This window comes from Dama dama, chromosome 4 (genome assembly GCF_033118175.1).
Source record: "Dama dama isolate Ldn47 chromosome 4, ASM3311817v1, whole genome shotgun sequence".
Lineage (NCBI taxonomy): Eukaryota > Metazoa > Chordata > Mammalia > Artiodactyla > Cervidae > Dama > Dama dama.
The window spans coordinates 27,024,092-27,050,138 of NC_083684.1; positions in this window are offsets into that span (position 1 = coordinate 27,024,092).

Here is a 26,047-nt window from a genome sequence, read left to right on the forward strand (position 1 = left end):
CATTAGCTCTTTGAAAAACGAAGTGGGACCAAGCTGGTGAGGTGACGAGGTCACTAAGAGTCATTTATCATTTTCGATGAGGCATAATGAACTCCTCGAAACTGGACTCTAATTTAATTGTCTTCTCCTTAATTGAGGAGAAGGAAGCCTGCTCCAAGGTACTGACTGAAGGTGTTTTTATTGAAACAGAGACAGTTCTCATTTGTAGCCAGTAGGTGACAGGGGGGAAAAAAAAACTGCTCTGGTTAAACTCTCTCATTCTTTCTCTTTTTCTCATTCAATGCAATCTTTATTTTGTGTCTAGTGGAGTCTAGATTTTCCTCTCCAAACTGATTCATTTCCTTCTAGTAAATTGCACCTCCATCCACCCAATTGCCCAGGCTGAAAAGAAGGGAGTTAGCTGTGGTTCCTCACACCCCAAACCTCATTAGGGAGGCCATCAGCAAATCTGACCAGCTCCCCCAAAGCTAACCATTTCTCACCACCCCTGGTGAGAACCTTGCTGATTCAACACCCACATGAATACCTACAAAAATCTTCTCAATGTTTTCCTGTTTCTACTCTTTACCCTCCCAATTTCTTTGTCCATCCAGCAACTCAAGTACAAAAAAGTCTAAATTAGGTGATACCACTTGAATCAGTTATTGATTGCAGCAGAACAAACGACTCCAGAATTTAGCAGCCTCAGATAAAAAAAGAAATAATTATCTCACACAGTTCCTAAAGATCAGGGATTGGAAATTGGCTTAGCTAAGTGGTTCTGATTCAGACCCTCTCGTCAACCTGGGCTGCTGTCATCTGAAGGCTGGACTGGGGTTGGAGGATCCATGCCCAAGGTGGTTGAAGCCCACAGCTGTTGGCTGGAGGCTTCAGTTCCTAACCACATGGAACTCTCCTAGAGCTGCTTGACTGTTCTCATGTCATTGCAGCTGGCTTCCTCCGGAGTGAGTGAGCAGAGAAAAGGAGAGAAAGGCAGAAGCTTCAATGTCTTTTACAGCCTGGCCTGTTCATGACTCTTATTCCACGTGGGAGGATGTGGATACCAAGGAGCAAGGATCCCTGGGAACCACTTTGATGCTGGCTATTAGATGACTCCCTTGCTTAAAATCCTCCAGTGGTTTTCTACTGGAGTCAGAATAAAGTCCCGATTTGCTATTTTGGTTTAGCAAACCATGCGCCATTTAACCTTCACTCACCTCCCCCTCACTCACTTGGTTCCAGCTCCTGGGGCCTTCTTTCTCTTCCTCAGGCATGTTCCTGCCTCAGGACGTTTTCATTCACAGTCCCCTCTGCCTGGAATGTTTTTCTTCCAAGACGTTCACACAGCTGATTCCCTGTCATTCAAGTCTGAAGGGCAAACTCTCACCTCCTGAGAAGCTTACCCCACACCCTATACAACTAGAGAAAAACTCATATAGTTTTAAAACTTTTATTTTATATTAGAGTGTAGCCGAATAACAGTATTGTGATAGTTGCAGGTGCATAGGAGCGTGACTCAGCCATCCATATACATGTATCCATTCTCTCCCAAGGCTCCTCTCCCTCCAAAGGCTGCTGCATACCATTGAGCAGAGTTCCTTGTGCTATACCGTAGTCGCTTGTTGGTTATCCATTCTAAATATGGCAGTGTGTACATGTTGATCTCAAACTTATCAACTCTCCTGAAATAAGTTCATTCTCTTAAGTCTGTGAGCCTTCTTCTGTTTTCATAAATACATTCATTTGTATCATTTCTTTTTAGATTCCACATAGAAGGGATAGCAAATGATATTTCTTTTTCTCTGTCTGACTTACTTCATTCAGTCTAACAATCTCCAGGCCCATCCATGTTACCTCAAATGACATTATACTATTCCACTGTATGTGTATGTACCATATTTTCCTTATCCATTCCTCTGTCAATGGACATTTAGTTTGCTTCCATGAGTTGGCTATTGTAAACAATGTTGAAATGAACTGTGGGGTGCCATGTAACTTTCAGACCATGCAAAAACTCATATATTAATGTCCAATTGTTTAGAGAAATGCACTGGATTACTACAAAGTACATACAGTACTTTTGTAAACATTACCCTCCTTCCACCACCCACTTATTGAGTTCTCAAGAAGAAAACTAACCAAACTAAATTTGGTCTAAAGCTTACCTGATCTGGGGAGTTACTTGGAATATACTCTTCCCAGTACAGCTCAGATGCTTGGGTAGCCTCCCTTTTCTCCCTTTTCTATGCCTCACACCAGAACCTCAAACAAGTAAACAAGTCGACAGCCCCTAATAGATGAACAGCTTCTGGAGCACAGTAGAGACAGCAGTCCAGTGGTTAAGACTTTGCCTTCCAATTCAGGGGGTGAGGGTTTGATCCATGGCCAGGGAGCTAAAATTCCACATGCCTCGTGGCCAAAAAAACCAAAATATAAAATAGAAGCAGTATTGTAACAAATTTAGTACAGACTTAAAAATGGTCCACATCAAAAAAACACTTTAAAAAACCATAAATATTAGCCTTATATCCCCAACTCTGACCTTTTATTCGTTAAGGCAGATGGTTCAGGTTGGTTTGGAAAGAGAAGAAGGAAAGAGGCATAGCAAGAGATGGTGGACTCATGTGTAGTGGGCATCAATTATTGTGGCTCCCCAGAATAGCAACTCCCCTCCGTTCTTGGCTCTGCTCCATGTCCATGTCCCTGTTCTAACCATGTTATAGCACCTACCTTCCTGACCAGAATTATTGTGAGAAGAACTTATCCTAAACCAAGTCAGCTCCAGGACAGAGTTCAACCTCTTTGCTACAACCATTAAATCAGAGATGGGCACCTGATACAAACCAGGCCAATCAGATTCTTCCCTGGAATTTTTGAGCCTGAACCTGGGAGACTGTTTGAGTTTCAATTACTCTCCTCTGTTATTGCCTATCCTAAAGAGGAAGTAGTCCTATGGTAATCCAAGGTGACAATCTTCCCATCTAGACTAGCCACAAGACTGAGAGAGACCACCTGAGAAACCTTTTGGTTCCAAGTTCCACCTGTGCCAACTGTTCAGCCAGCCCTACCTTCTTTGTTGGTGAGCCAAGAAACTTCCCCCTTCTGCCTAAGTAAATTTGAGATGGGTTTCTGTCACGTACCACTCAAAGAGCCCTAAAGCAGAATGAAGAAGAAAATGAACTTGTCATGCCTGAAGAACACTTGAAGAGACACACGTCACTGGAATGAGATTAATTTTAAGGAATTGTGAGATCAGAGCTAAATGAAGAGGGGTGTGAATGCCACCCAACAGGGAGTCACTGAAGCTTTTGATCATAGAGCAGCAAGCTAAAAGCAGTCCCTTAGGATGAGTAACATGGGGAGGGTCCTATATGATGAATAACTGCAGGGAGAAGCTAGAGGCAGGGAGACCGTCTTGGAGGCTTTTGGAAGTGGAGTAGGATAGTTTCCATCACATCAATCTTCAGCAAGCTGCAGAGAACCACAGGGCTTTGTCTTGTTGGCACTTGATCCCTGAACGCTGCCTCCACCTTTGGAATTTCACTTGACACTGGTTTCATTAGGGGAAAACTCTACCGACTGTCACATCAGTAACGAGATGTGTAATTAACTCAGAGTCCTGCCCCCCCAGGGAGTGGCCATGGGGAGGGCAAAGAATATAAGAGCTCAATATCATAGTCAAAGCTTTCACGAATGTGTCTTCCTCCAGCGGGTGCCACGCTGACAGTGTGGCTAAATGAGTCTTAATTTGACAATCCCAACAACCTATTGTTAACGACATGCCATTGTTGTAATTTGAACTTGGTAAATGCAATTTTTTGGCTGTTTGCTCTCTCTTGGTTTTCTCTCCTGGGTTCCTGGACCCCTATGTTCTTTGGCAGGGGTGTGGGGGGTGGTTTGTATTTCCTTTTCAACACCACAAATACCATCTCTGCTATTGGGACACAACAGTTAAATAATGTGAAATTGCACTGATGCCAGTGAAATAAAAGTGAGTTTTACAAAACCGAGTTCCTTCCCTGAACATAATAACAGTAAATTTCTAGGGTCCTATCGTGTAATATCCATTAGATTTATTATGTTGCAATTCCCAGTCCCACTAGTTCTGCCTGAGGGTGAGTATATTACATTTCATCACAGTTTCATTTTCTCCTACAGATGAGAAATGGGAATGCGATTGCAGTTATGTAGCATGCATGTGTTAAATCTGATCTCTAATAAAATCAAACACATCACAACTCAAAGCACTTTAGCACAGTGTCGGCAAAATGAAACACCATCTGTCATCATGTAGAGATTGCCTTATTATAACACAAAATCAAACTGCTCAGTGTGAACATTGCTACTTAATAAATGGGTAAATGAAAACTGATAATTATGATCTTATTTATTTTAAATGATTACTTAAAGCCACCAAAAGCACAACATAATTTGTCAATTAGACACTCTGGACCCATAACTGCATATAGAGAAAACACCCCTCAGTAAAAAGGGTAAACAGACTTGGGGAGAACAAAAGGGAGAGATTGAAAGGAACTTTTCCTCGTCAAGGAAGGGAGCTCAAGACTTGAGAAATCCTGGTCAGTCCTGATCAGGTAACTTCAGTTTCTGCATCAGAATCACCCAAGTTTTCACTGGGGAAGAAAATCAACAGTTTCCAGTGTGCTAGAAGAGACAGAGGTCCCAAGGGAGAGCTGGTGATGCTGCCTTCGCTCCCACAAGACACATGTTAGGGCATGATGTTTCCAACTCTTGGGGGCAAGAGGTTTTTAACTTGGTTTTAATCTTTCATTTGAATAGAACTCTATTAGTCTACCCGACCCCTAGAAGCTTGGAAGAGGAAATGGCAACCCACTCCAGTATTCTTGCCTGGAGAATTCCACATACAGGGGAGCCTGGCGGGCTATAGTCCATGGGGTCACGAAGAGTCGGACAACGACTGAAGTGACTGAACACGATTAGTCTAGAGTTAGCCACTTCTAAGAACAGATGACTTTTTCAAAGATTTTTTTTTTTTTGTGAACCATTTTTTAAAGTCTTTATTGAATTTGTTACAATATTGTTCCTGTTCTGTGTTTTAGTTTCTTGGCCATGAGGCTTGTGGGATCTTAGTTCCCTGACCAGGAATCAAACCTGCACCCCCTGCATTGGAAGGAGAAGTCTTAACCGCTGGACTGCCAGGGAAGTCCCTGAAAATAGGTATTAAAGTCAGTAGAAAATACAGAGTGAGAGAGAAGGAGAAAAGTTGAAGAGAATTAAGGGCACAAATGGTTGTGAATCCACCATAACATGGACAAGGGTTTTGCTCTTCCCTGGAAAAAGGAAAAGGAAGCATCTAAATGACTCTCTGTGATTGAAGATACAAGGTGATATCTCTTCCTAATGCTTTTACCTATAATCCTGATTATCCTGTCTGATGAAATCACAACCATTCCTGGGATCCTGCAAGATGTGACAAGTCTTTGAGCCCAGGAAGATAGAGAAAAGCCTTCTGTCCCTGCATTAAGCAGTTTGATGTAGGTATGCTATATAGGGATTAACAGCTCTAGACTCTCCTTTGGGTGTGTCATCCAGTTTTTCAGAGCCTTGCAAATACTGCAAATTCTCCTAGTCTTCGAGAAATTGATGGAGAGTTTACACACCTCTCCTAGGTTTCCCAAATTTCCCCTGAGACCTAAAAATTATATCTTAAGTGGCAGGAAAATAAATTGAAACTGAAAAAAACACAGTCTACTTCTTTACTATGCCCCTCCTCCAAATCTTTGAACAGTTGTTTCATGGAGGAATTGTCTTAAGTGCCATCACCAGTGACTTAATTTCCTAATTTCAAGAAAACTTTATTACAGGGTGGTTTCACTGCCAATATTCAATCCAATTAGGTAAATATTTTGGAGCTCTTGCAATATCTAAATCAATGAAGTGATTTAAATAAACAAGCAGTTTGCATTTGCATGTAATTTGCAACCAGTTGGAGAGAGAAAACTTGCAAGAATTAAAATTTGTGGTAAAAGAAGATAAAGTTGCATCCAAAGAAAAGCTATCTTTGCAGTAGGAGAGAACTTCCAGTTGAGGCAATTGGGAAAGGCTCGTAAAGGAGGTGGCATATGGGATATGTTTTTTATTGAAGTATAGTTGATTTATAATGTTTCAGGTGTACGGCAAAGTGATTCAGATATACATATATTCAAATATGGGCTTCCCAGGTGCTCTGATGGTAAAGAATCAGCCTGCAATGCAGGAGACCTGGGGTTAATCCCTGGAAAAGGATATGGCTACTCACTCCAGTATTCTTGCCTGGAGAATTCCATGGTCTAAGGAACCTGGCAAGCTACTATATTTGAGATTGCAAAGAGTTAGACATGACTGAACAACTAACACACACACACACACATATATATATATATATATATATATATATATATGTTCTTTTCAAATTCTTTTCCATTATAGGTTATTATAAGTTATTGAATATAGTTCCCTGTGTTATACATTGGGACCTTGTTGTCCATCTATTTTACATATAGTATATATATTAATCCCAAATCCCTAATATAACTCCCCTTTGGTAGCCATAAATTTGTTTTCCATGTCTGTAATTCCATCTCTGTTTCATAAATAAGTACATTTGTATCATTTTTTAAGGTTCCACATATAAGTGATGCATATGATATTCATCTTTCTCTGTCTGGCTTCCATCACTTAGTAGGATATTTTCTAGATCCACCCATGTTGCTGCAATTGGTATTATTTCATTCTCTTTAGTGTTAGTCGCTCAGTCGTGCCCAGCTCTATCACAAATCAACTAGTAGCGGGCATGTTTTGTGTCTATGTGGGAGAACCTCTGCTATGAGAGACAAAGGGTGAACTGACCACACAGAAAGAAGCAGAGACAAGAAACTCTGTGGCTATTTGACACCAGAAACAAAGGCAACAAAAGCAAAAACAAGTGGAGCTATTCCAAACTAAAATGTTTCTGAACAGCAAAGAAAGCCATCAACAAAGAAGACAACCTACTAAATGGGGAAATATTTGTAAATCATATATCTGATAAGGGACTAATAATTGAAAATATATCAAGAACTCATGCAACTCAATAATGAAATAACAATTTGATTAAAAAATAGACAGGGGATCTGAATAGACATTTGTCTAAAGAGGACATAGAGATGGTTAACAGGTATATGAAAAGACGCTCAACATCACTAACCATGAGGGAAATGCAAATCAAAACCTCAACAAGATATCACCTCATACTAGTCAGAATGTCTGGCTGTCATCAAAAAGGCAGGAAGTAAGTGTTGGCAAGAATGTGGAGAAAAAAGAATCCCAGTACACTGTTGATGGGAATGTAAATTGGTGCAGGCACTGTATAAAACAAAATAGAGCTTCCTCAAAAAATTAAAAATAGAGCTACCATATGATCCAGCAATTCCACTTTTGGGTATTTATCCAAAGAAACTAAAAACACTAACTCAAAAAGATATATGTCCTCCCATGTTCATTTCAGTGTTATTTATGAGAGCCAAGATATGGAAATAACCTAGGTATCCATAGATGGATGAATGGATGAAGAAAATGTGAATATTTGAATGAATATTATTCAGCCATAAAAAAGAATGAATTTCTCACATTGTAAATCAACTATACTCCTATTTAAAAAGTGAAATGCTTCCATTTTTGACAATAAGGGTAAACCTTGAGGGCATTATGGTAAGTGAATAAGTCAGATAGAGAAATACAAATACTGTATGGTCTTACTTGTACATGGAATCTGGAACAAAACAGAAAACCAAGCTCATAGATACAGAGGACAAATTGGGGATTGCTAGAGGTGGGGAGGGGGTGGGTAGCAAAATGGGTGAAGGGAATCAAAAGGTACAAACTTCCAATTAAAAAATAAAGATGTCATGTGAATGTTATGTACAGCATGATGACAATAGCTAATAATACCCTATCACATATTTGAAAGTTGTTAAGAGAGTATATCTTAAAAGTTCTCATCACAAAACACACAAAAAAATGTTCTGTAACTATTATGGTGATAGATGTTAACTCAAAATATACAGTCATCCCTGTATATCCGCAGGGGATTGGTTCCAGAACTCCCTTCACATACCAAAATCCATGGATGCTTAAGTCCCTTGTATAAAATGGCATAGTATTTGCATATAATCTACACATATCCTCCCATATACTTTAAATCATCTTCAGATTACTTATAATACCTAATATAATGTAAATGCTATGTAAATAGTTGTAAATACCATGTAAATGCTATGTAAATAGTTGCTGGCACATGGCAAATTCAAATTTGGTGTTTTGGAGCTTTCTGGAACTTTTTTTCTGAATATTTTAATCTACTATGTGTTGAATCTGAGGTTGTAGAACCCATAGATACAGAAGGTTGACTATATACAAACAGCAAATCATTATGCTGTACTTCTGAAATTAATATGTTGTATGACAATTCCGTGTGCCTGCATGTTAAGTAGCCTCAGTTGTGTCCGACTCTTTGCAACCCTATGGCTGCAGCCTGCCAGGCTCCTCTGTCTATGGGATTCTCCAGCATTCCCACGCCCTCCTCCCAGGGATCTTTCCAACCCAGGGATGGAACCTGCGTCTCCTGAGGCTCCTGCACTGTGGGCAGATTCTTTACCACTGAGCCACCAAGGAAGCCCATGTCAATTCTACCTTAATTTAAATAGAAAAAGAAATATTGTGGCCATATCTAAACTCCTGGTTCCAATCCTTCCTTAAGCCCAAACATAGCTTGTCTTTAGGTTCTAAGAGAGAATTATCTTTTATAAGAAATTCCCTTCAGGCTTAAGCCAAATCAAGTTGAGTTCTGTCTACTTTAGTAAAAAAACAGTCTTAATACAACAATGTTAGTAAAAATTCATAGTTTTATGATTTCTACAAAGCCAAGCCTAAATTCTTCATGTTCTTAGACCTTATCTCTCCTCCAGGGATTATTTTGACAGTTACTCCACAGACAGGGTGCTGGATTCCCCAGACATGGATCTAAACAAGGCCTTTATTTTTGCCTGTTAGATGTTTCTACAAGATGCCAAAATCATTGATTCACATGATCAATTCAGCAAACAACCTGTTAATTAACTTTAAGAAGAGAAAAAATTCAGCCAGAGTTGGTTCATTGAACTGGCCTTGTAGATAAGCTTCAAAACCACATTGTTGAAATAAAGATTTGCCTGAGTTATAATACATCTAAACCTTGGAATCAAATTAGATATCACTGCCTTTACTCTCTGTTCCACATTGATGCTGACACACTTCTTGCTCTTTGTCACGGTAACTATCCAAAAAAAAAAAAAAAACAGGAAAAAGAGAAAACAGCTTCTTGAAGAGGCATCATAGAAATGTAGCTGATCTAGTACATTCCCTGTCCCAAACTGATAGTTTACATAGTGTCCGACAGATGTTGACTATCAATGGTTTCCTTCCAAAATTGTTTAAAATCCCATGGAGCCACTACAAGTTAGATGCAGTGTTCCAATACACCTTGACAGACAGTCTGGGGACTGCAGCCTCAAGATAAAAGCCATGGCCTGACCCCAGGGGTAGCACCCTCAGCAGCAGAAGGGAGACATGGAGGAGAACAAGGCAGTTGGCCAGATTTGAGGAAATCCCTTGTCATCTGAGCAGATGCCTGCCCCTTGAAACCCTTGCTCACCAGAGTGAAAAATGGATGGCAAAGCCATCCCTAATTCTGAGGAATCAGTATGATCACCTTTGCCTGTGTGCTCAGTCAGTAAGACTTGTCTGACTCTTCTGGGACCCCATAGACTATAGCCCTCCAGGTTCCTCTGTCCATGGGATTCTCCAGGCAAGAATTCTGGAGTGGGTTGCCAGTAACCACCTTTGGCCTCCTCCCAGACACAGTGCGTCTACTGGAAGTTGAATCTTCTGCCATCTTGGACCTAGTTGGTTCTAATCAGTCTTCGTCATGTCCTATGGCCATATGTCATTCTTTTAAAATTTTTAAAAGAATGTGCCCTGCCCCCTCCCCTCCTGTTTCAGGACCACCATCACAGCCTCCAAAGACCGCTTGCGGCACTATTTATTGCATTTCAGAAGTTTGCTTCTCTTTGATTCAGTTCTTATTTCATTTTACATGTGGGGCTTGTATTTTCGTGACAAACAAAGCACTTGTGCTATAAATTCCTTCAAAAACTGAAGCAAAAGTCCATTTAAAAATTATATAGTTCCCCTAAAATGAACATGAATGCTGCCTACTTCCCCATCATCAGATCTACTAGCCTTCTACTGGAAGCCTCGAGATCTGCGCTCTAAACTTGGCTCTGCCATCCACTTTCAGTGTGATGCTGACGCACACACACACACACACACACACACACACACACACACACACACACACGCCCCATTTTTCTTCCTTGTTAAAAAAATAAAATGGGGGTAGATTTTGAGATTTTACCAGTGAGTAAATTTTTTTAATGCTTTGGAGACCAACCTATGAGTGCCAAGATTTAATTTTACCAAAGACAGGGACTTATCCAGTGGTCCAATGGTTAAGAATCCGCCTTGCAATGCAGGGGACATAGGTTCAGTCCCTGGTCGGGGAGCTAAGACCCCACCAGACACGGAGCAACTAAGTCCACCCAACACAACTGCACTGAGCCCGGGCACCCCAACTAGAGAGTCCATGGACCTCAGCGACAAAGATCCCACACGATGCAACAAAGATCCCGAGTACCACAACTAAGACCCGATGAAGTCAAACAAACAAATACATTTTTATTATTATTTAAAAATTTTTCTTTTAATTTTTACTAAAGATTTTTTAAAGATTTTTACCAGACAAACCAAAATCTATTGCCATCCACTACCACTATTTTATAATGTAAAGTTCATTTAAACATTAAAAAAAGGGGGGGAAAGCAAATATTCCACCAACAGTTTCCATTTTATAGCTTGCTTCTTTTGCTTTATTAGGAAAACTCATTGTCCTTTTTTCCATTTTGCTTCGGACTGGTGGAAACGTCATCATAGATTGGCATGAGCTTGCAATGTGTATTGCACACCTGCAGCTTCCCTCCCACCTCTGATTTTGCAGATGATCACTGCAACAAGTGATTAACCGAGCCTCAGTATCTCCATCTTATAAATGGGCACAGAGAAACAGATCTACTTCCCAGGGTTGTTATGAATGTGAAGTGAAAATGTGGTTGTACTAGTGTTTAAAAAAAAAATTAAAGTATCATCCCTACCACCACTTTTTAAAATCCGTTTTGTTCTATATTAAGCAATAAGATTGCAATTATGGATCTCCCAACTTTTTCTCTAACTCTCCAGCCTTGACTGGCTTAATCTAGACCCTGAACATTAGTTTAACAAAGTGCTTTCATGTTTATGATATTGGATTAGCAAATTATAAGCTATCATATGAGGCTTTTGAGAACACCCAGACAAATGGCCTGCACACAGGGAATGCTCATATAGTCACCATATGGGCTTCATTTATTAAAGCTTTGGACCCTGAGCTTGGGGAGAGCCAACCTCTTTACAGAGAGACTCCTGAGGATTGGTTGCTAGGAAGCTACAAAAGCTAGTGTTTTTAATGAGATTTAAAGTATCATAAATTATATATTATTTTCTGCACTTAGGACATTCATAGCTCTTTGGTTTATTTTGTATTTCATTTTGCATTGGTGACATATAATCCTTTACATACAAAATGACTTGCATAAGAATTCCCTCGGATATCAGAGCAAAATTACATTTCAAAATTATTTTTTTTTCTCTCTAAAATAAAAGTTCACATTTCTTTGTCTCCTTCTGTGTGTCCAAGGCAGGCAATTGCTAAGAATTTATTTTCTCCAGCTTAAAAAAAAATTAATCCCAGCCTTTACCAATAATAATTACTCAAGTGAATAGTGTGAGTTGAGTCTGGAGCTGCTGTTAATAAGAATTCTCATAATTCCATTTTCTGATGAGAGTTAATGTGGGTTCTGCGGGTTTAATTCCACAGATAATTATGGAGGCAGTATTTAAAAAGCCTGTTTAGTTGGTACCCTTCCTCAACTCCCTTCAGTGTTCAACATTAAATAAAGAGGCAGTCATCCCACAAAAGAAATTCAAAAACTATTTGGTTTAACTGCCCATCTTTAAGGAGGAGAGTCATTATGCAAATATGGTGCCCAGAATCGGCTGGGGGAGGCCGGCTCTGTCTAATCTGCATGATAAAAGACAGCCCCTGGTCATTGCAAAGGGCCGGGGCATATTTCTGCAGAGAGCAGGCACCAATAGGACAAATTAAGAAAGAAGTTTTCGATTATGAAGTTGTCTGGATCCGGGGACCTTTGTGAAATAGCATTTTTAACATCATTGGAAAGCAGTGGTCCCTGAGAAACATCTGCTTTTCTTTTTTGCTTCCCCTCTGTAACTTGGCTTCTTCTCCACCACTAGTTCCTCATATTAGGCAGCTTTCAGAACATTTCTATGATTTAACTCAGCAAGCTCTGTTTTTCACTTTTAACAACACCAAGGGCTCTAACAAGGTACAGTTAATTCCAGCAAAAGTTTAGGAACTGGTTTAAGTTGAGACAAGAGGAACTCTGGGAGGCAGGGTTGCACCCATCAGCAACTAGATGCAGGGCTGTGGAGCCCAGGCCTTCTTGAAATGTTGAAAATCATCTTTGTCTTGCCTTCACTGTAGCTGGTTTGCATACTACTCCCCAGAATCTTCCTCCAAGAGGAGGGGCATTTGACAGAGCAGGCTTTATCTGCTTCAGGGTTCTGATCTCCTCTTTTTTTAAATTAATTTTTACTGAGTATAGTTGCTTTACAATGTTACATTAGTTTCTACTGTACAGCAAAGTGAATCAGCTGTATACATATATTCCATCTTTTTTGGATTTCCTTCCCACTTAGGTCGTCACAGAGCGCTGAGTAGAGTTCCTCAAGCTATACAGTAGTTGTCTATTTTTGATGAATAATCTATTTTTTACATAGTGGTGTATGTATGTCAATTGCAACCTCCCAATTCATTCCACTTCTCCTTTCCCCACTTTGGTGGCCATACATTTGTTCTCTATACCTGTCTCTATTTCTGTTTCTAATCTCTGCTTTTGATTGCTTGATGTCTTGACTCAGCTGATCCCTCACTGGCTTAGGAGCTGACCAGTCAGAAATTTGAGCTTTACTCTGCACCCTGGTCCCCTGTTCCTTCTGCTCTGCACCAAAATATCCTTTTCTGATTGCACTCTGAAGTAACTGTTCATAGACTTGTCAACTTATGAACTATGTCCTTTAGCTGCAATTTCAAGAAAACCATGAGAGGGTGGAAGGATGACACGGAAGGCTGGAACAAGTGGCAAAACAGAAAAAGTAAGAACTAGTTGGCAGATTGAAAAGAGCACTGGAAATAGAAAAAAAAAAAATCTGAAAAGATATATATATATAAACCAGAATCATTAGAGCTACTATATGTGAGTTTTGAAGGTTGATTTATATTTTCTCTCTCTCTTTTTTTTTTGGTCTACTTGTCTTTTCTCTATGTCCTACAATGAGCATGTGTTACAATTACAAATATTTTAAATATTGGTGTTTTTTAAGCATGTACTGATTTCCCATGTTAATATAGCTATATGACGTCTTCGGATATGGCTGCATGAGCTTAGAGCCTCTTGAACTTCAGCTTCCTAATCTGTAAGGGAAGAATCCAATTCTGAGGTCTCTTCTGGGGCTCATGTGTTGAGTCATCTATGAGTATCAGTTTCATCCTAAGGATAAAATAAAAATAAAGAAGTAAAAGGATAAGGAGGCAAGATAAATCTTATTCCTACTACTCAGCAATATTCAAGCTGGAAGAGTGCTTGGAGATCTTCCAAAATGTTCCTGTGCAAGAATTATTTGAAAAGAAATATTCCACTAAGCAGAAAAATGGTTGAGGACCTCTGATCTATTTTAATGCCTTAGATAAGAAATAAGTGGCTCAAGGGTGACAAACTGGAAGAAGACAAAAGCTAGGATTGGAACATTGATGTCTTAGAACTGCCTGAAGCTTCTTCTACCAAATTAAGTGCTATCTTTAATTTATGATATTTCCTTATTTGACCCCTAAATAAGGTGACCATGCATTGCAATTTGCCTCAGATCATCAAGGTGTATGGTTGTTATCCCAGTGCAATTATTAACAACATCCCTTTTGCTCTCAAGAATGTCTGGAATTAGACAATAATTTTTATAGTCATGTCACTCACCCCTTAGCCCTCTCTCAGCCTGACAGCATGACAGAGCTTGACCCGATTTCCTCCCTGATGTCTATCTTCATCAGAGAAGGGATTGACCCTAATATCTTAGCGTCCATCCTCATTCATGGGTAAACTTATGGTCTGGATGATAAAAGAGATCCCGGGAGACACAGACTTGGGTTCAGGCTCTTTGCTCAGGAATCAAACTCTTCAACAAATCATGAAACACCATGCAGAGAGAGGCCAGACTTGCTTAAAAGGAGACCACTATGCCCACACAGTGGAACAGCCTCTTTCTTTCTGAAAGGAAGAATTTTGTATGTAACATGGTTCATATTCCTGCTAGGCAGTCTTGCCCAATCAGCCTCTTTCATTCATTTGTTTGACAATTATTATGTGTCAGGTTCCATGTTAGACCTTGAGGAGAGCTACGTCACAGTCAGTGTTCCCAAGAAGTTCACTGTTTAATTGTGGAGAAAAGGGTAAGGATGCAGGTTTTGCACATCATTGACTCATTTTACCAATCTTAATTTCCTCCAGACAATATTCCACATAGCAGGCACTCAAAAAGACTTGTTGAATGCATATATGACTGAAAAAAATGCATTAACTAATATTGCCTTATTCTGTCATTGCATTATGTATGTATTTCTCATCTTCCAAGGGATAGAACCATATTGTGATGGCATGGTATACTCAGAGAGACAGTAACCTATAATGGGTAAAAGGTTGGTTCTACAGTCAGAGCTCCTGGGTTTGAATCTTGGCTTTTCCACCTGCTAGCTGCACAATTGGGGCAATTTAATCAACTTCTCTATGCCTCAGTTTTCCATTCTGAAAATAAAGATAATAATAGTAGCTACTTCATAGGTCTGTTGAGAGGCTTAAGTTAACTCATGCTAAGTAACTGAAGCAGTAGCTAGTGATGTTGTTGTGCTGGTAATGTTTAGCAACCATGATGGTTATACACACACACACACATACACACACACCCCAATTTGTTCCATTAGCTGATTTCAGTAGTGTAAATGCTCCCACCACCAATCACCATCAACATGACATCACTGAATGCAGAGATGGGAAGAGATGTGTCCTCTCCATTCCATGAGCCAGCTCTCAACTGAGTTCTATCTAATGAGATCATGTACGTGCAAGCATTTCCTAAACTTTCATATGTGTTAAGTCTGCTGTGTTCATCTTTTCTCTGCTTGTGGTCCCTATTGTGTTTAACAGATGGTAAAGACATGAGCTCAGCTTCTCAGTAATTATATGAACAAGCCAACTACTCTCACCAACTTCGGCTGAGCACCAAGGAATAAGGGAGGTCACTTCACAGCACTGTCCACTGTGCATGATGTTGTCAAGTATCTTTAGAATGATGCCACAATAACAGCCAATTTTAAAAGACTTACTATAGTCTAAAATATCAGGTGCCTAAATACATCATTCCATTTTACCCTCAGAACTTTGAAAAGTCAGAAATATAACCCCCAATTTATAGATGAAAAAACAGAGGCTCAGAGAGGTAAAAACACACCCTTAATCCACCACCACTAAGCGACAAAGCCAGGGTTTAACCTTGGTCTTTTTGATGCCAAAATTCACACCCTAAACCACTTACACTTATTATTCCATGGCCCTTTTAGGTCTTAAGGTCATTTTAATTTTGACTGTTGGTGCCGGCAGGCAGGGGCTCTCAGGTTGCTCAGCAATAAAGAATCCGCCTGCCAATGCAGGAGACTCAGGAGACAAGGGTTCGATACCTGGGTCAGGAGGACACCCTAGAGTAGGAAATGGCAACCCACTCCAGTATCTTTGCCTGGAATATTCCAAGGACAGAGGAGTCGAGCGGGTTCCAATCTATAAGGTCTCAAAGAGTTGGACATGACTGAAGCGACTTAGCGCGCATGCAAAAAAGAGTTTAGAGCTGTATCAACTTAATGCAATGTGTGGACTTTGGTTTAGACCCTAATTTGAGCAAACAAATGACAGAAAGTCATTTTGAAATCATTTGAACACTGAATATTTGATTATATTAGGAAAGTAATGTTAACTTTTCAGGGGTGTTAAAGATATTATATTTATGCTTTTAAACACTCTTATCTCTTGGAAATCCATGATGAAGTATTTATAGATGAAATAATGGGATATCTGGTATTTGCCTTAAAACACTCCAGGCAGAGGTAAGGGGTGTAGAGTGAGAAAGTCAGGGTTGATGAAGCCAAAAGGGCTTTATTTTGACAGTTGTTGGATGATAAGTACAAGAAGATTTTTTATAACATTCTCTCTACCTTATATACATTTGCAGGTTTCCATAATGAAAAGTCTTCTCAACTTTCTGAACTAGAAACATGAATCCTTTCTGATTTTTCCACTTCCTTCTTCCCCAACCCCCTTCCTAGGGAAGCTCTTTTACATGCTGGAAACTGTCTCCTCTTTACCCAACAACAACCACCTTCAGTTCAGTTCAGTTTGGTTGCTCAGTCATGTCCGACTCTTTGCGACCCCATGAATCACAGCACACCAGGCCTCCCTGTCCATCATAAACTCCCGGAGTTCACTCAAACACATGTCCATCAAGTCGGTGATGCCATCCAGCCATCTCATCCCCTGTCGTCCCCTTCTCCTCCTGCCCTCAATCCCTCCCAGCATCAGGGTCTTTTCCAATGAGTCAACTCTTTGCATGAGGTAGCCAAAGTATTGGAGTTTCAGCTTCAACATCAGTCCTTCCAATGGACACCCAGAACTGATCTGCTTTAGGATGGACTGGTTGGATCTCCTTGCAGTCCAAGGGACTCTCAAGAGTCTTCTCCAACACCACAGTTCAAAAGCATCAATTTTTCAGCGCTCAGCTTTCTTCACAGTCCAACTCTCACATCCATACATGACCACTGGAAAAACCATAGCCTTGACTAGACGAACTTTTGTTGGCAAAGTAATGTCTCTGCTTTTTAATATGCTATCTAGGTTGGTCATAACTTTCCTTCCAAGGAGTAAACGTCTTTTAATTTCATGACTGCAATCACCATCTGCAGTGATTTTGGAGCCCAGAAAACTAAAGTCAGCCACTGTTTCCACTGTTTCCCCATCTATTTGCCATGAAGTGATGGGACTGGATACCATGATCCTAGTTTTCTGAATGTTGAGCTTTAAGCCAACATTTTTACTCTCCTCTTTCACTTTCATCAAGAGGCTCTTTAGTTCTTCTTCACTTTCTGCCATAAGGGTGGTGTCATCTGCATGTCTGAGGTTATTGATATTTCTCCCAGCAATCTTGATTCCAGCTTGTGCTTCCTCCAGCCCAGCGTTTCTCATGATGTATTCTGCATATAAGTTAAAGAAGCAGGGTGACAATATACAGCTTTGACGTTCTCCTTTTCCTATTTGGAACCAGTCTGTTGTTGCATGTCCAGTTCTAACTGTTGCTTCCTCCCCTGCATACAGGTTTCTCAAGAGGCTGGTCAGGTGGTCTGGTATTCCCATCTCTTGAAGAATTTTCCACAGTTTGTTGTTATTACACAGTCAAAGGTTTTGGCATAGTCAATAAAGCAGAAATAGATGTTTTTCTGGAACTCTCTTGCTTTTTCGATGATCCAGCAAATGTTGGCAATTTGATCTCTGGTTCCTCTGCCTTTTCTAAAACCAGCTTGAACATCTGGAAGTTCACGGTTCACGTATTGCTGAAGCCTGGCTTGGAGAATTTTGAGCATTACTTCACTAGCATGTGAGATGAGTGCAATTGTGTGGTTGTTTGAGCACTTTGGCATTGCCTTTCTTTGAGATTGGAATGAAAACTGACCTTTTCCAGTCTTGTGGCCACTGCTGAGTTTTCCAATTTTAACAAGACTTTAATGGGCCCCTATTACAAGATGAGGGCTTCCCAGGTGGCTCAGGGGTAAAGAATCTGTCTGCAATGCAAGCAGACATGGGTTGGATCCCTGGATCAGGAAGATCCCTGGAGAGGGAAATGGCAACTCCTTCCAGTATTCTTGCCTAGGAAATCTCATGGACAGAGGAGCTTGGCGGGCCCCAGCCCAGGGGTCGCAAAGAGTCAGACACAACTTAGTGGCTAAACATCAACAACCTTATAAGAGGAATACTGTGCTAAGCAGAAGGAACACATTGGCAGAAACCACCAGGTTCTTAGTTCATGGAATTTATATTCCACTGGACTTCCCAGGTAGTGCTAGTGGTAAAGAATTTGCCTGCCAATGCAGGAAACATAAGAGATGGAGTTTTGATCCCTGGGTCAGGAAGATCCCCTGGAGGAGGGCATGGCAACCCACTCCAGTATTCTGGCCTGGAGAATCCCGTGGACAGAGGAGCCTGGCGGGCTACGGTCCAAGGGGTCGCAAAGAGGTGGACACAACTGAGTGACCTAGCATGCATACATGCACATTCCAGTCGAAAGACAATACATAAGTAAACGTGATAAACAGTGGATGTGTTCACTTACAATCCCCTGAATTTGCTGCTTTCTTACTCTTCTACATCTTTGCATATGTAATGGCTTTTATCTGGCATGGCCTTACACAATCAGCTCTCTTCATCTGCCAAATGCCTACCCATCTCTTCACCCATTAAGATTCAGCCCAGCCATAGTTCCCTCTAGGAAACCCTCTCTACCTCCCTCAGGCTTGGCTTTTCATCATTATATCACCAATATTTTACACCTCACCTAGGCTAAAGTAGGTCTTTAATATTATTTGAAAAAACCAAATGAATAAATGGACTGATGGTTGGATTTCTGCCTGCCTTAAACTGCCTTCTTGGGCTTTTAAGTTGTAAGTGTTAAAATCAGAGATTACACCTGAGCATTATTTTATATCCAGAAGCATTTGGGATTATGATGTACACTTTATTAACCAAAGTCACTGAAAATGGATACTTGCTTAAAGCAAAAGTTTCCCTGATCTTTTCCAGTGAATTGTGCTTTGTACAAAAAGCTCTACCATGGAATATATTAAGTTAAAAAAAAATTATATTGACTTATTTTTTTTAACTCCAAGATTTCTCAGAAATTTTAATATGCTCATTTGCTTTATGAACCCTCCAGAATAAGTTTTTATATAAGGGCATCTCAACAGATTAATGTCCTGCAGAGCATCTTTTAGGAAGCATTGGTCTACCTGATGCTCTAAGAGTTTGTTTTACTGGTCCATATGACATCTTTAAATAAGTAATACAACAGGGCTTTGCAGCAGTGGCTGTTCAATAGTAAGAAAGTGCTGAAGCTCTCTGTTCCCTGGCATCCTGGTCTATTAAACTACGATAATAACACATGCCATGACTGAATCAGCAGAACAAAAAATAATTTACAAGGATGGGACATAGAGATTTTGTTGTTGTAGTGTGTTATTATCACTATTTTCCAGCTTTCTCCCTTTCTGTCTTTATTTCTAAATCTATATAGTAAAGTTAGCAATGCCTTAGTAATTGAGAAAATGGCATATCAATCAATGCTTGTTAAAACAAACGTACAAAAATGAAAACCTCTAAGGACAAAAATCAGTAGCAGCTAAAGCTACTCCTAGATATGTGAGAAATGAAATAAGAGTAGGATATATGTCACTGGGGAGAAGAGAATTTTTTTTTGACACAGTGGTTTACACTGTTTTTGAGAACAAAAAGACTGCAATAAAAGTTCACACAAATGTGTGATTTTCCACATAGGTATGAATACACGACTTACAGTATCATGTGAGAAAATAAAATTGGTGAGGGTTTTCTTTTCAGGCTGTCTTAGTAGCTTAAATGATGACTAATCTTACAGATTAAATCCAATCACTGGATTATTGATATTAATTCTTTCTTTGGCTTGACAGCTATAGGATGGAAATGTCATAGGAAACACATTGAAATTGACTGAGACCAATTAAGAAGGCAGGACCTGAGCAGACACATAAAAAATACATCAATCACAGCTCAGTTTTATTTTTAAGTCAGAGTATTTTTGTAACTGGAGAGCATAAGTTTAAAACACTATGTTAAAACAATATTATTTTACATGATGATTTGTGTAATGATTTAAATTTTAGTCCATTGTTTAATCTGCCAACAAATAGCAAAAATTTGTTAAACTCTTTTGAAAGCACAATTTAACCAGGAACTGGTCAGACATAGAAGAGGCTTGTCATCTTCAGAATTTTAAGCCCTGCTTTTAGCTAAAGCTTTTAGTTAAACAAGGACAAATCTATCTAATCTGCCCATTTGCAAGTAGGCTTATTTCTCTACCCATTCATTAATGTGCTGATTAGAATCAAAATGTAGAGTTGGGGGCATCTTAAAGTCAACTCATTTATGAAAATGCCCATAAATTTAGCACATGGTTGTTCAAATAGAAACATCCCATAATTACAGAATGTAAAAAAGAGTAGATGTTAAGCAGCTGAAGATGAAGGAGCGCACCAGTTCCTTGTTACAAAGTTATCTCGACCAAGGTGACAAAACCTAAAATCAGAAGTGAAAGAGATCCAGTATCTGTAAATGGTAAAACTGGCAGATTCCTGCAGACTCGTCTTTTCCAAGGCAAGAAAGCAGTGGGAAAGGAAGGAATGCAGGGGTAGGGAGAGAAAAAGGAAATCTTTGGAAGTAAGATTGGCCGTGAGCTGATCATTGTTGAAATGAAGTCACTTATGTATACACAGGATTGACTATTTTTATATCTGTGTGAAACTTTTTGTGATAAAAATATGAAATGTATATGTATGTGTGTGTGTCATTTGACTTCTAGCAAAAAACATACTAACTTTAAGTGAATAAAAAGTAAATCAAAGGTAAATCAAGTACTATGAAAGGGATATATTGATTATAAAGAAAAAGAGAACAAGAAAACTCTTCAGAGAAAGGAATAAAGCCTGTACACAGAATATTTAGAAGGAAGTCAGGACGAACTCACCATAACAACAGCAGCAAAATGGTAACTATGTGAGGTAAAGGATGTCTTAACTATTGCAGTAAAATAAACATTTTGCAGCATATATATGTATCAAGTCATCACTTTGGTATAATAAAGAGCCGCCTGTAATGACCTAGAGGGGTGAAACCAGGGGAGGGGAGGGAGGCTCAAGAGGGAAGCAATATATGTATATTTATGCACTGTAAAAGAAAGCTGAGTGCCGAAAAATTGATGCTTTTGAACTGTGGTGTTGGAGAAGACTCTTGAGAGTCCCTTGGACTGCAAGGAGATCCAACCAGTCCATCCTAAAGCAGATCAGTTCTGGGTGTCCATTGGAAGGACTGATGTTGAAGCTGAAACTCCAATACTTTGGCCACCTCATGCAAAGAGTTGACTCATTGGAAAAGACCCTGATGCTGGAAGAGATTGGGGGCAGGAGGAGAAGGGGACGACAGGGGATGAGATGGCTGGATGGCATCACCGACTCAGTGGACATGAGTTTGAGTGAACTCCGGGAGTTTATGATGGACAGAGAGGCCTGGTGTGCTGCGATTCATGGGGTCGCAAAGAGTCGGACATGACTGAGCGACTGAACTGTACTGAACTAATGGCATTGTAAGGCTGAAATGAAAACAACATTGTAAAGCAATTTTCCCCTAATTAAAAAAAATTTTTTTAAGTCACCACATTGTACACTCTAAACTTATACAGTGTTATAGGTCAATTATAAAGCTGGGACGCAGTAGCTGGATAATGATGCAGATATGTTTTGATAGATAATACATTGTTCAACTTCAAGAAAAAAATGATTATTATTGAATAACACTATGCATCTGAAAGAGTACTAAAAAATGTATACAGACAGAAGAGATACACAGAGCCAGGACCAAAATATTCAAATCCAAATTCTCATGAGATGGTGAGTAAAATAAAAGAGAAGGAATATAAATTCCCACATAGAAAAGGAAGCTTGTGAAGGCAAAAAGGACACTTCAGAAAGTTCCAAGGGTTTCTTTTCTTTCTGTGATAGATTTCATCCCACCCAGGCCAACCACCTTGCCCTTCCTATGATCTGTACTTCTTTTTTTTCAAGTATAGTTGATTTTTAATGTTGTATTTCTAGTATACAAGAAAGTGATTCAGTTACATATATTATTTTTCAGATTTTTTCCATTATAGGTAATTACAAGATACTGAATATAGTTCCCTGTGCTATACAGTAGGATTTGTTAGTTATTTATTTTACATGTGTGTGTGTATCTATTAATCCTAAAATCCTAATTTATTCCTCCCTCCAATTTCTTCTTTGGTAACCATAAGTTTGTTTTCTATGTCTGTGAGTCTTTCTGTTTTATAAATAACAGTCTGTCTGTTCACTTGTAACATTTTTTGGATTCACAAAGAAGTGATATCCTATGGTATTTGTCTTTGTCTGACTTAATTTGTTTAATATGATAATCTCTAGGTCCATCCATGTTTCTGCAAATAGTATTATTTCTTTCTTTTATGGCTGAGTAACATTTCATTGTATATACATATACCACATCTTCTTTATCCATTCATCTGCTGATGGTAACTTAGGTTGCTTCCATGTCTTGGCTATTGTAAATAGTACTTCAATAAATGTTGAGGTGCATTTATCTTTCCCAAATTAGAGTCTTCATCTTTTCCAGATATATGCCCAAGAATGGGATTGCAGGATCACATGGCAGTTCTATTTTTAATCTTAGTTTTTTGTTGTCTTTAATAATTTTTGTTGAAGTATAGTTGATTTACAATGTTGTGTTCATTTCGGGTGTACAGCAGAGTAAATCAGTTATACACACACATATATCCACTCTTTTAGATTCTTTTCCCTTATGGGTGATAACAGTGTATTGAGTAGAGTTTCCTGTTCTATATAGCTGCTCCTTATAGTTATATACATTTTATAATATAGTAGTGTATATATCTCCCCTGAAGAAGGAAATGGTAACCCACTCCAGTATTCTTTCCTGGAAAACTCCATGGACAGAGGAGCCTGGTGGGCTACAGTTCATGGGGTCTCAAAGAGTCAGCCACGACTGAGCGACTGAGCACAGTGTGTATATCTCAATCCCAGTCTACCAATTTATCCTTCCCCTCCACTTCCCCCAGTAATCATAAGTTTGCTTCCTATGTCTGTGCTTCTATTTCTGTTTTGTAAGTAAGTTCATCCCTCAGCATATTTCTAACTGGTCCTAGGACAGGGCATGGGAGAGATGACATATACACCCGGTTCTACGACAGTTGATATAGTGAGAAGGTGGTAGATGTGTAGCTGTGCTGTTTAAAGCCTTAAAATGTTTTGCTATTGATTTTTTATGATTTTTTTTTAGCATATTTCTTGTGAGTAGCAGAATATCTGGCATCTACACATTGTTTCTCCATTAATAATTGTTGGATGAATAGAAGAATGAAGAGGTGAAAGTATGAGAATAAATGAATGAAGCCAGAACACTATTTCCACTAGATGTCTGGACACATCAGCTGTCAGATGGCATCCAGGTCCATTTCTTCTGAAGTGAACCCATCAGGCAACAGGTGACTTCATGGTCACCTTCAATTCCTCCCTGTCCTTCACTCTTCTTGTCCAATTAGTCCCCAATGTCAATGCCACCTCTTAAATATCTCTCAAATCTATTCCTTCTCCCATAGTCTAGTTAGACACTTATCACCTCTTGTCATCATCATCATTTAATCACTAAGTTGTGTCCAACTCTTTGCAAACGCTTGGACTGCAGCATGCCAGGCATCTCTGTCCTTCACTATCTCCCAGAGTTTGCTCAAATTCATGTCCATTGAATTGGTGATGCCATCCAACCATCTCATCCTCTGACATCCCCTTCTCCTCCTGCCTTCAATCTTTCCCTGCATCAGGGTCTTTTCCAATGAGTCAGTTCTTCACATCAGGTGGATAAAGTATTGGAGCTTCAGCTTCAGCAACATTCCTTCCAGTGAATGTTCAGGGTTGATTTCCTTTAGGATGGACTGGTTTGATCTCCTTGTAGTCCAAGGGACTCTCAGGAGTCTTCTCCAGCACCACAATTTGAAAGCATCAGTTCTTCCATGCTCAGACTTCTTTATCACCTTTATCATCACTCAGCTAGACTCTAAGAAATAGTTTCTTAAATAGTCTCCCCTAAACCTTTCTTCACTCCAATATGATTCTCTTTGACCACAGGTCCCTCTGCCTTTTCCCTTATTTAAAATGTCCATGACTCCACATAATTCACAGGATAAAATCAAAGATCCTTAGCCCAGGAAAGGTTTTCCTAACATCCCCTTCACCCACATACCAGTCCCCCCTGCTCCCTTTATAGCCAGCTCTATTTGGGAGGGGGGTCATGATGGTCTTGTAAAAGCCTTTCTTGTATCAGAATGCTTTTTTCCTCTTTTTCTCCAGCAAGGACACTATGGATCCTTCCAAACCAATTTCAAATGTAACCTCTGAAAAAGTTTCCAAATATTCTTTCTTCTGTTCCAATTGGTATTTAAGTCATAGGCTTTTATAACACTTATCTGATAATCCTAGAATTAGTAGCTGACTTTTCTGTTTTTCCAACTTAACAATGAGCTCTTAGCTGGCAAATATCAATTCTTGCCCAGCAGGCACCTGGTATATGCAATTCGTGTGTGTTGTATTACATAATTCACATTTTGGAATGAGGCTAAAGATAGAGAAGGGAGTGATCCAAGACAGAGTCAAAAGAATGGTATGGGAACTTCCCTGGTGGTCCAGTGGTTAAGAACTTGCTTTGCAATACAAGAGGTGCAGGTTCTACCCTTGTTCCGGGAACTAAGATCCCACATGCTGAGGGGCAACTAAGCCTGCATGCCACAACTTCTGAGCCCATGTGCAACAGTGAAAGATCCCACATGATGTAACGAAGACCTCCAGTGCCACCACCAAGACCCAGTGCAGCCAAATAAATAAATATTTTTAAAAAGAATGTTGTGAAAAATCCACAAGCTTCTTGGGGAAAAAAAAAAACATAAAGGACGATATATGAAGTGAACACATAAAATCACTAAATTTGCAAATAATGGGAATGTAGCAAGCTTTCAAGCAGCTATTATTTCATCATTAGGAAAAGTGAGAAACTGTAATTCCACTGCTATCTAACCTTTTTCACTATATAATATCATTCTATCCCAAAATCGTTTTCTTCCTGGTCTAGCAAAAAGAAAAAGTTGACCCAAGCGGAAGATCATGCCATGGATTTGAGACCTGAGTTAGAAATGAAAAAGGGAAGAAGATCCAAGAGGAAGAAAGGGAAGAAGGAAGTGAAGAAGGGAAGAAAAAAGTCTACAAAGATAAATGAAATGACCTTGTTACATCAGTCATTTTATTTACCAAGTTTTGGAGCCTTTGTATTTTTCAGGGCCTGCTAATAATAAAAGTCAGCCCAAAATATATACACCAAATGACAGTGACGTAATGTCTCCTCTAGTTTCCTTCTTTGCTAAAATGCCCTTGATTTCCCCCCATTAATTGCATACCAGTTCTTCTAACATACAGAATTTCTTCTAAATTACTCGCTAGTATGAGCAATTCATAGTGTGTGAGTTGAATGAAAGACTCAGCTCCTCAAAGCTCCCCAAATACTCTCTTTCAAAAATGATCCACTATTTTCTTAGCTTGAATAGTCTTTTCATTGTAACCTCAGTGACTACCAAAACAGTTTAATGTTATTAGAATGTCATCAAGTTTCATTATGTTTAATAAGAGATGGTGACAAGAGATAATTTTAAATACATTTTCACCAAAATTAAAATCACAAGTTGTAAAATTAATCCTCGAAGTGTCAGTTATAATGTGATGTAATTTCAGTCTTCTTAAACTTATTCTCCTTAGCTGCTCGGGTATGGAGCTCTAGCAATAAAATTATAAATATGGCAAAGAAGCTAAGATCTCAAA